This window comes from Mobula hypostoma, chromosome 12 (genome assembly GCF_963921235.1).
Source record: "Mobula hypostoma chromosome 12, sMobHyp1.1, whole genome shotgun sequence".
Classification (NCBI taxonomy): Eukaryota; Metazoa; Chordata; class Chondrichthyes; order Myliobatiformes; family Myliobatidae; genus Mobula; species Mobula hypostoma.
The window spans coordinates 2,758,049-2,769,405 of record NC_086108.1 but is presented as its reverse complement, the minus strand read 5'-3'; positions in this window follow the sequence as shown (position 1 = coordinate 2,769,405).

The following is an 11,357-nucleotide window of genomic DNA, read 5'->3' as shown; positions in this document are numbered from 1 at the left end:
GACAGATTGAGAGAGTGGGGGGGAGACAGATTGAGAGAGTGGGGGGAGAGGGAGATTGAGAGAGTGGGGGGGAGGGAGATTGAGAGAGTGGGGGTGAGGGAGAGAGTGGGGGTGAGGGAGAGATGAGAGAGTGGGGGTGAGGGAGAGATTGAGAGAGTGGGGGGGGAGATTGAGAGAGTGGGGGGGAGATTGAGAGAATGAGGGGGAGAGAGATTGAGAGAGTGGGGGGGAGACAGATTGAGAGAGTGGGGAGGAGAGAGATTGAGAGAGTGGGGGGGAGGGACATTGAGAGAGTGGGGGGAGGGAGATTGAGAGAGTGGGGGAAGGGAGAGATTGAGAGAGTGGGGGGGAGGGAGAGATTGAGAGAGTGGGGGGGAGAGAGATTGAGAGAGTGGGGGGGCAGGGAGATTGAGAGAGTGGGTGGGAGGGAGATTGAGAGAGTGGGGGTGAGGGAGATTGAGAGAGTGGGGGTGAGGGAGATTGAGAGAGTGGGGGGAGGGAGAGATTGAGAGAGTGGGGGGGAGATTGAGAGAAGGAGGGGGAGAGAGATTGAGAGAGTGGGGAGGAGAGAGATAGAGAGAGTGGGGGGAGGGAGATTGAGAGAGTGGGGGGGAGGGAGATTGAGAGAGTGGGGGGAGGGAGAGATTGAGAGAGTGGGGGGGAGGGAGAGATTGAGAGAGTGGGGGGGAGAGAGATTGAGAGAGTGGGGGGGAGAGAGATTGAGAGAGTGGGGGGGAGAGAGATTGAGAGAGTGGGGGGGCAGGGAGATTGAGAGAGTGGGGGGAGGGAGATTGAGAGAGTGGGGGGAGGGAGAGATTGAGAGAGTGGGGGTGAGGGAGATTGAGAGAGTTTGTGGGAGGGAGATTGAGAGAGTGGGGGGGAGGGAGATTGAGAGAGTGGGGGGGAGGTAGAGATTGAGAGAGTGGGGTGAGGGAGAGATTGAGAGAGTGGGGGGGAGGGAGAGATTGAGAGAGTGGGGGGGGAGAGATTGAGAGAGTGGGGGAGGGAGAGATTGAGAGAGTAGGGGGGAGGGAGATTGAGAGAGTGGGGGGGGAGATTGAGAGAGTGGGGGGGAGATTGAGAGAATGAGGGGGAGAGAGATTGAGAGAGTGGGGGGAGGGGGAGATTGAGGGGGGGGAGGGGGAGATTGAGGGAGAGGAGGGGAGATTGAGAGAGTGGGAGGGAGGGAGAGATTGAGAGAATGGGGGGAGGGAGAGATTGAGAGAGTGGGAGGAGGGAGATTGAGAGAGTGGGGGGAGACAGATTGAGAGAGTAGGGGGGGGGAGAGATTGAGAAAGTGGGGGGAGGGAGATTGAGAGAGTGGGGGGTGGGAGAGAGGGGGGGAGGGAGATTGAGAGAGTGGGGGGGAGGGAGAGATTGAGAGAGTGGGGGGTGGGAGAGATTGAGAGATGGGGGGAGGGAGAAATTGAGAGAGTAGGGGGGAGGGAGAGATTGAGAGAGTGGGGGGAGGGAGAGATTGAGAGAGTTGGGGGGAAAGATTGAGAGAGTGGGGGGAGAGATTGAGAGAATGGGGGGAGACAGATTGAGAGAGTGGGGGGGGAGACAGATTGAGAGAGTGGGGGGAGAGGGAGATTGAGAGAGTGGGGGGGAGGGAGATTGAGAGAGTGGGGGTGAGGGAGAGATTGAGAGAGTGGGGGTGAGGGAGAGATTGAGAGAGTGGGGGGGGAGATTGAGAGAGTGGGGGGGAGATTGAGAGAATGAGGGGGAGAGAGATTGAGAGAGTGGGGGGGAGACAGATTGAGAGAGTGGGGAGGAGAGAGATTGAGAGAGTGGGGGGGAGGGACATTGAGAGAGTGGGGGGAGGGAGATTGAGAGAGTGGGGGGAGGGAGATTGAGAGAGTGGGGGGAGGGAGAGATTGAGAGAGTGGGGGGGAGGGAGAGATTGAGAGAGTGGGGGAGAGAGAGATTGAGAGAGTGGGGGGGCAGGGAGATTGAGAGAGTGGGGGGGAGAGAGATTGAGGGAGTGGGGGAGGGAGAGATTGAGAGAGTGGGGGAGCGAGAGATTCAGAGAGTGGGGGGGAGGGAGATTGAGAGAGTGGGGGGAGGGGGAGATTGAGAGAGTTGGGGGGGAGAGAGATTGAGAGAGATGGGGGAGAGAGAGATTGAGAGAGATGGGGGGAGAGAGAGATTGAGAGAGTGGGGGGGGAGGGAGAGATTGAGACAGTGGGGGGGGAGAGATTGAGAGAGATGGGGGGAGAGAGATTGAGAGAGTGGGGGGAGGGAGAGATTGAGAGAGTGGGGGGGAGGGAGAGATTGAGAGAGTGGAGGGGAGGGAGATTGAGAGAGTGGGGGAAGGGAGATTGATAGAGGGGGGAGGGAGAATGAGAGAGTGGGGGGTGAGGGAGATTGAGAGAGTGGGGGGGAGGGAGATTGAGAGAGTGGGGGGAGGGGGAGATTGAGGGGGGGAGGGGGAGATTGAGGGAGTGGAGGGGAGATTGAGAGAGTGGGAGGGAGGGAGAGATTGAGAGAATGGGGGGAGGGAGAGATTGAGAGAGTGGGGGGAGGGAGATTGAGAGAGTGGGGGGAGACAGATTGAGAGAGTAGGGGGGAGGGAGAGATTGAGAGAGCGGGGGGGAGGGAGAGATTGAGAGAGCGGGGGGGAGGGAGAGATTGAGAGACAGGGGGGAGAGATTGAGAGAGTGGGGGGGTGGGAGAGATTGAGAGAGTGGGGGGGAAGGGGAGATTGAGAGAGTGCGGGGGAGGGAGATATTGAGAGAGTGGGGGTAGGGAGAGATTAAGAGAGTGAGGGGGAGGGAGATTGAGAGAGTGAGGGGGGAGGGAGATTGAGAGAGTGGGGGGAGGGAGATTGAGAGAGTGCGGGGGGAGGGAGAGATTGAGAGAGTGGGGGTGGGAGAGATTGAGAGAGTGGGGGGTGGGAGTGATTGAGAGAGTGGGGGGAGGGAGATTGAGAGAGTGGGGGGAGAGAGATTGAGAGAGTGGGGGGAGGGGGAGATTGAGGGGGGGAGGGGGAGATTGAGGGAGTGGAGGGGAGATTGAGAGAGTGGGAGGGAGGGAGAGATTGAGAGAATGGGGGGAGGGAGAGATTGAGAGAGTGGGGGGAGGGAGATTGAGAGAGTGGGGGGAGACAGATTGAGAGAGTAGGGGGGAGGGAGAGATTGAGAAAGTGGGGGGAGGGAGATTGAGAGAGTGGGGGGTGGGAGAGAGGGGGGGAGGGAGATTGAGAGAGTGGGGGGGAGGGAGAGATTGAGAGAGTGGGGGGTGGGAGAGATTGAGAGATGGGGGGAGGGAGAAATTGAGAGAGTAGGGGGGAGGGAGAGATTGAGAGAGTGGGGGGAGGGAGAGATTGAGAGAGTTGGGGGGAAAGATTGAGAGAGTGGGGGGAGAGATTGAGAGAATGGGGGGAGACAGATTGAGAGAGTGGGGGGGAGACAGATTGAGAGAGTGGGGGGAGAGGGAGATTGAGAGAGTGGGGGGGAGGGAGATTGAGAGAGTGGGGGTGAGGGAGAGATTGAGAGAGTGGGGGTGAGGGAGAGATTGAGAGAGTGGGGGGGGAGATTGAGAGAGTGGGGGGGAGATTGAGAGAATGAGGGGGAGAGAGATTGAGAGAGTGGGGGGGAGACAGATTGAGAGAGTGGGGAGGAGAGAGATTGAGAGAGTGGGGGGGGAGGGACATTGAGAGAGTGGGGGGGAGGGAGATTGAGAGAGTGGGGGAAGGGAGAGATTGAGAGAGTGGGGGGGAGGGAGAGATTGAGAGAGTGGGGGGGAGAGAGATTGAGAGAGTGGGGGGGCAGGGAGATTGAGAGAGTGGGTGGGAGGGAGATTGAGAGAGTGGGTGGGAGGGAGATTGAGAGAGTGGGGGGAGGGAGATTGAGAGAGTGGGGGTGAGGGAGATTGAGAGAGTGGGGGTGAGGGAGATTGAGAGAGTGGGTGGGAGGGAGATTGAGAGAGTGGGGGGGAGGGAGATTGAGAGAGTGGGGGTGAGGGAGATTGAGAGAGTGGGTGGGAGGGAGATTGAGAGAGTGGGGGGGAGGGAGATTGAGAGAGTGGGGGTGAGGGAGAGATTGAGAGAGTGGGGGTGAGGGAGAGATTGAGAGAGTGGGGGGGGAGATTGAGAGAGTGGGGGGGAGATTGAGAGAATGAGGGGGAGAGAGATTGAGAGAGTGGGGGGGAGACAGATTGAGAGAGTGGGGAGGAGAGAGATTGAGAGAGTGGGGGGAGGGAGATTGAGAGAGTGGGGGGGAGGGAGATTGAGAGAGTGGGGGGAGGGAGAGATTGAGAAAGTGTGGCGAGGGAGATTGCAAAGTGGGGGTGAGGGAGATTGACAAAGTGGGGGGAGAGAGATTGAGAAAGTGGGGGGGAGAGAGTGATTGAGAGAGTGGGGGGGAGAGAGTGATTGAGAGAGTGGGGGGGAAGGAGAGATTGAGAGAGTGAGGGGGAGGGAGATTGAGAGAGTGGGGGTGAGGGAGAGATTGAGAGAGTGGGGGGGAGGGAGAGATTGAGACACTGGGGGGAGGGAGAGATTGAGAGAGTGGGGAGGGGGAGAGATTGAGAGAGTGGGGGGAGGGAGAGATTGAGAGAGTGGGGGGGGAGGGAGATTGAGTGGGGGAGGGAGATTGAGTGGGGGAGGGAGATTGAGAGAGTGGGGGGAGGGAGATTGAGAGAGTGGGGGGAGGGAAATTGAGAGAGTGGGGGGAGGGAGAGATTCAGAGTGTAGGAGGGAGGGAGAGATTGAGTGAGTGGGGGAGGGAGATTGAGAGAGTGGGGGGAGAGATTGAAAGAGAGGGGGGAGAGATTGAAAGAGTGGGGGGAGAGATTGAAAGAGTGGGGGGAGGGAGAGATTGAGAGAGTGGGGGGGAGGGAGAGATTGAGAGAGTGGGGGAGGGAGATAGAGAAAGTGGGGGGGAGGGAGAGATTGAGAGGGGGGAGGGAGAGATTGAGAGAGTGGGGGGGAGGGAGAGATTGAGAGAGTGGGAGGGGAGGGAGATTGAGAGAGTGGGGGTGGGAGGGAGATTGAGAGAGTGGTGGGGAGATTGAGAGAGTGGGGGGAGGGAGAGATTGAGAGAGTGGGGGGGAGATTGAGAGAGTGGGTGGAGGGAGAGATTGAGAAAGTGGGGGAGGGAGATTGAGAGAGTGGGGGGAGGGAGATTGAGAGAGTGGCGGGAGGGAGAGATTCAGAGAGTAGGGGGGAGGGAGTGATTGAGAGAGTTGGGGGAGGGAGAGATTGACAGAGTGGGGGGAGGGAGTGATTGAGAGAGTTGTGGGGAGGGAGATTGAGAGAGTGGGGGGGAGGGAGATTGAGAGAGTGGGGCGAGGGAGAGATTGAGAGAGTGGGGGGGAGGGAGATTGAGAGAGTGAGGGGGGAGGGAGATTGAGAGAGTGGGGGGAGAGAGATTGAGAGAGTGGGGGGAGAGAGATTGAGAGTGGGGGGAGGGAGATTGACAAAGTTTGGGGGAGAGAGAGATTGAGAAAGTGAGGGGAGAGAGATTGAGAGAGTGGGGGGATGGAGATAAAGAGTGGGGGGGAGGGAGATCGAGTGGGGGAGGGAGATTGAGAGAGTGGGAGGGTGGGAGATTGAGAGAGTGGGGGGGAGAGATTGAGAGAGTGGGGGGGAGATTGAGAGAGTGGAGTGAGAGATTGAGAGAGTGGGGGGAAAGATTGAGTGAGTGGGGGGGAAGGAGTTTGAGAGAGTGGGGGTGGGAGGGAGATTGAGAGAGTGGGGGGAGGGAGATTGAGAGAGTGGGGGGGAGGGAGATTGAGAGAGTGGGGGGAGGGAGAGATTGAGAGAGTGGGGGGAGGGAGAGATTGAGAGAGTGGGGGGGAGGAGAGATTGACAGAGTGGGGGGAGTGAGTGATTGAGAGAGTTGGGGGAGGGAGAGATTGACAGAGTGGGGGGAGGGAGTGATTGAGAGAGTTGGGGGGAGGGAGATTGAGAGAGTGGGGGGGAGGGAGATTGAGAGAGTGGGGCGAGGGAGAGATTGAGAGAGTGGGGGGGAGGGAGCTTGAGAGAGTGGGGGGAGAGAGATTGAGAGAGTGGGGGGAGAGAGATTGAGAGTGGGGGGAGGGAGATTGACAAAGTTTGGGGGAGAGAGAGATTGAGAAAGTGGGGGGGAGAGAGATTGAGAGAGTGGGGGGATGGAGATAAAGAGTGGGGGGGAGGGAGATTGAGTGGGGGAGGGAGATTGAGAGAGTGGGGGGAGGGAAATTGAGAGAGTGGGGGAGGGAGAGATTCAGAGTGTAGGGGGGAGGGAGAGATTGAGTGAGTGGGGGAGGGAGATTGAGAGAGTGGGGGGGAGGTAGATTGAGAGAGTGGGGCGAGGGAGAGATTGAGAGAGTGGGGGGGGAGGGAGATTGAGAGAGTGGGGGGGAGGGAGATTGAGAGAGTGGGGGGAGAGAGATTGAGAGAGTGGGGGGAGAGAGATTGAGAGAGTGGGGGGAGAGAGATTGAGAGTGGGGGGAGGGAGATTGACAAAGTTTGGGGGAGAGAGAGATTGAGAAAGTGGGGGGAGAGAGATTGAGAGAGTGGGGGGATGGAGATAAAGAGTGGGGGGGAGGGAGATTGAGTGGGGGAGGGAGATTGAGAGAGTGGGGGGAGGGAAATTCAGAGAGTGGGGGGAGGGAGAGATTCAGAATGTAGGGGGAGGGAGAGATTGAGTGAGTGGGGGAGGGAGATTGAGAGAGTGGGGGGGAGAGATTGAAAGAGAGGGGGGAGAGATTGAAAGAGTGGGGGCAGAGATTGAAAGAGTGGGGGGAGGGAGAGATTGAGAGAGTGGGGGGAGAGATTGAGAGAGTGGGGGGGAGGGAGAGATTGTGAGAGTGGGGGGGAGGGAGATAGAGAAAGTGGGGGGGAGGGAGAGATTGAGAGGGGGGAGGGAGAGATTGAGAGAGTGGGGGGGGAGGGAGATTGAGAGAGTGGGGTGAGAGATTGAGGGAGTGGGGGGAAAGATTGAGTGAGTGGGGGGGAAGGAGATTGAGAGAGTGGGGGTGGGAGGGAGATTGAGAGAGTGGGGGGGAGGGAGATTGAGAGAGTTGGGGGAGGGAGAGATTGAGAGAGTGGGGGGGAGGGAGAGATTGAGAGAGTGGGTGGAGGGAGAGATTGAGAGAGTGGGAGGGTGGGAGATTGAGAGAGTGGGGGGGAGAGATTGAGAGAGTGGGGGGGAGATTGAGAGAGTGGAGTGAGAGATTGAGAGAGTGGGGGGAAAGATTGAGTGAGTGGGGGGGAAGGAGTTTGAGAGAGTGGGGGTGGGAGGGAGATTGAGAGAGTGGGGGGAGGGAGATTGAGAGAGTGGGGGGAGGGAGATTGAGAGAGTGGGGGGAGGGAGAGATTGAGAGAGTGGGGGGAGGGAGAGATTGAGAGAGTGGGGGGGAGGGAGAGATTGACAGAGTGGGGGGAGTGAGTGATTGAGAGAGTTGGGGGAGGGAGAGATTGACAGAGTGGGGGGAGGGAGTGATTGAGAGAGTTGGGGGGAGGTAGATTGAGAGAGTGGGGCGAGGGAGAGATTGAGAGAGTGGGGGGGAGATTGAGAGAGTGGGGGGAGGGAGTGATTGAGAGAGTTGGGGGGAGGGAGATTGAGAGAGTGGGGGGGAGGGAGATTGAGAGAGTGGGGCGAGGGAGAGATTGAGAGAGTGGGGGGGAGGGAGCTTGAGAGAGTGGGGGGAGAGAGATTGAGAGAGTGGGGGGAGGGAGATTGAGAGAGTGGGGGGAGAGAGATTGAGAGTGGGGGGAGGGAGATTGACAAAGTTTGGGGGAGAGAGATTGAGAAAGTGGGGGGGAGAGAGATTGAGAGAGTGGGGGGATGGAGATAAAGAGTGGGGGGGGAGGGAGATTGAGTGGGGGAGGGAGATTGAGAGAGTGGGGGGAGGGAAATTGAGAGAGTGGGGGAGGGAGAGATTCAGAGTGTAGGGGGGAGGGAGAGATTGAGTGAGTGGGGGAGGGAGATTGAGAGAGTGGGGGAGAGAGATTGAAAGAGAGGGGGAGAAATTGAAAGAGTGGGGGGTAGAGATTGAAAGAGTGGGGGGAGGGAGAGATTGAGAGAGTGGGGGGATAGATTGAGAGAGTGGGGGGGAGGGAGAGATTGAGAGAGTGGGGGGGAGGGAGAGATTGAGAGAGTGGGTGGAGGGAGAGATTGAGAGAGTGGGAGGGTGGGAGATTGAGAGAGTGGGGGGAGAGATTGAGAGAGTGGGGGGGAGATTGAGAGAGTGGAGTGAGAGATTGAGAGAGTGGGGGGAAAGATTGAGTGAGTGGGGGGGAAGGAGTTTGAGAGAGTGGGGGTGGGAGGGAGATTGAGAGAGTGGGGGGAGGGAGATTGAGAGAGTGGGGGGGAGGGAGATTGAGAGAGTGGGGGGAGGGAGAGATTGAGAGAGTGGGGGGGAGGGAGAGATTGACAGAGTGGGGGGAGTGAGTGATTGAGAGAGTTGGGGGAGGGAGAGATTGACAGAGTGGGGGGAGGGAGTGATTGAGAGAGTTGGGGGGAGGGAGATTGAGAGAGTGGGGGGGAGGGAGATTGAGAGAGTGGGGCGAGGGAGAGATTGAGAGAGTGGGGGGGAAGGAGATTGAGAGAGTGGGCGGGAGGGAGATTGAGAGAGTGGGGGGGAAGGAGATTGAGAGAGTGGGCGGGAGGGAGATTGAGAGAGTGGGGGGAGGGAGAGATTGAGAGAGTGGGGGGGAGGGAGAGATTGAGAGAGTGGGGGGGAGTGAGAGATTGACAGAGTGGGGGGGAGGGAGATTGAGAGAGTGGGCGGGAGGGAGATTGAGAGAGTGGGGGGAGGGAGAGATTGAGAGAGTGGGGGGAGGGGGAGATTGAGAGAGTGGGGGGAGGGAGAGATTGAGAGAGTGGGGGGAGGGAGAGATTGAGAGAGTGGGGGGGAGGGAGAGATTGAGAGAGTGGGGGGGAGTGAGAGATTGACAGAGTGGGGGGGAGGGAGAGATTGACAGAGTGGGGGGAGGGAGTGATTGAGAGAGTTGGGGGGAGGGAGATTGAGAGAGTGGGGGGGAGACAGATTGAGAGAGTGGGGCGAGGGAGAGATTGAGATAGTGGGGGGGAGGGAGAGATTGAGAGAGTGGGGAGAGGGAGATTGAGAGAGTGGGGGGAGGGAGAGATTGAGAGAGTGGGGGGAGAGATTGAGAGAGTGGGGGGAGGGAGAGATTGAGAGAGTGGGGAGAGGGAGATTGAGAGAGTGGGGGGAGGGAGAGATTGAGAGAGTGGGGGGGAGGGAGAGATTGAGAGAGTGGGGGGGAGGGAGAGTTTGAGAGAGTGGGGGAGGGAGAGATTGAGAGAGTGGGGGGAAGGAGAGATTGTGAGAGTCGGGGAAGGAGAGATTGTGAGAGTGGTGGGGAGGGATATTGAGAGAGTGGGGGGGAGGGGGTGATTGAGAGAGTGGGAGGGAGGGAGATTGAGAGAGTGGGGGGGAGGGAGATTGAGAGAGTGGGGGGGAGGGGGTGATTGAGAGAGTGGGAGGGAGGGAGATTGAGAGAGTGGGGGGGAGAGAGATTCAGAGAGTGGGGGGAGGGAGATTGAGAGAGTGTGGGGGTGGGAGAGATTGAGAGAGTTGGGGGAGGGAGAGATTGAGAGAGTGGGGGGAGGGAGAGATTGAGAGAGTGGGGGAGGGAGAGTGTGAGGGGGAGAGATTGAGAGAGTGGGGGGAGGGAGTTTGAGAGAGTGGGGGGAGGGAGTTTGAGAGAGTGGGGGGAGGGAGATTGAGAGAGTGGGGGGAGAGATTGAGAGAGTGGGGGGAGAGAGAGATTGAGAGAGTGGGGGGGAGGGAGATATTGAGAGAGTGGGGGGGTGTGAGAGATTGACAGAGTGGGGGGGAGGGAGAGATTGACAGAGTGGGGGGAGGGAGTGATTGAGAGAGTTGGGGGGAGGGAGATTGAGAGAGTGGGGGGGAGACAGATTGAGAGAGTGGGGCGAGGGAGAGATTGAGATAGTGGGGGGGAGGGAGAGATTGAGAGAGTGGGGGGAGGGAGATTGAGAAAGTGTGGGGGAGGGAGAGATTGAGAGAGTTGGGGGGAGGGAGAGATTGAGAGAGTGGGGGGGAGTGAGAGATTGACAGAGTGGGGGGGAGGGAGAGATTGACAGAGTGGGGGGAGGGAGTGATTGAGAGAGTTGGGGGGAGGGAGATTGAGAGAGTAGGGGGGAGACAGATTGAGAGAGTGGGGCGAGGGAGAGATTGAGATAGTGGGGGGGAGGGAGAGATTGAGAGAGTGGGGGGGAGGGAGATTGAGAAAGTGTGGGGGAGGGAGAGATTGAGAGAGTTGGGGGGAGGGAGAGATTGAGAGAGTGGGGGGAGGGAGAGATTGAGAGAGTGGGGGAGGGAGAGATTGAGAGAGTGTGGGGAGGGAGATTGAGAGAGTGGGGGGGAGGGAGAGATTGAGAGAGTGGGGGGGGAGCGAGAGATTGAGGGAGTTGGGGGAGGGAGAGATTGAGGGAGTTGGGGGAGGGAGAGATTGAGAGAGTGGGGGGAGGGAGAGATTGAGAGTGGGGGAGGGAGAGATTGAGAGTGGGGGGAGGGAGAGATTGAGAGAGTGGGGGGAGGGAGTTTGAGAGAGTGGGGGGAGGGAGTTTGAGAGAGTGGGGGGAGGGAGTTTGAGAGAGTGGGGGGGAGGGAGTTTGAGAGAGTGGGGGGGAGGGAGATTGAGAGAGTGGGGGGAGGGAGATTGAGAGAGTGGGGGGGAGGGAGAGATTGAGAGAGTGGGGGGGTGATTGAGAGAGTGGGTGGGTGATTGAGAGAGTGGGGGGGAGATTGAGTGAGTGGGGCGGAGAGAGATTGAGAGAGTGGAGGGGGAGGGAGATTGAGAGAGTGGGGGGGAGGGAGAGATTGAGAGAGTGGGGGGGAGGGAGAGATTGAGAGAGTGGGGGGAGGGAGAGATTGAGAGTGGGGGAGGGAGAGATTGAGAGAGTGGGGGGAGGGAGAGATTGAGAGTGGGGGGAGGGAGTTTGAGAGAGTTGGGGAGGGAGATTGAGAGAGTGGGGGGAGGGAGATTGAGAGAGTGGGGGGAGAGATTGAGAGAGTGGGGGGAGGGAGAGATTGAGAGAGTGGGGAGAGGGAGATTGAGAGAGTGGGGGGAGGGAGAGATTGAGAGAGTGGGGGGGAGGGAGAGATAGAGAGAGTGGGGAGAGGGAGAGTTTGAGAGAGTGGGGGAGGGAGAGATTGAGAGAGTGGGGGGAAGGAGAGATTGTGAGAGTCGGGGAAGGAGAGATTGTGAGAGTGGTGGGGAGGGATATTGAGAGAGTGGGGGGGAGGGGGTGATTGAGAGAGTGGGAGGGAGGGAGATTGAGAGAGTGGGGGGGGAGGGAGATTGAGAGAGTGGGGGGGAGGGGGTGATTGAGAGAGTGGGAGGGAGGGAGATTGAGAGAGTGGGGGGGAGAGAGATTCAT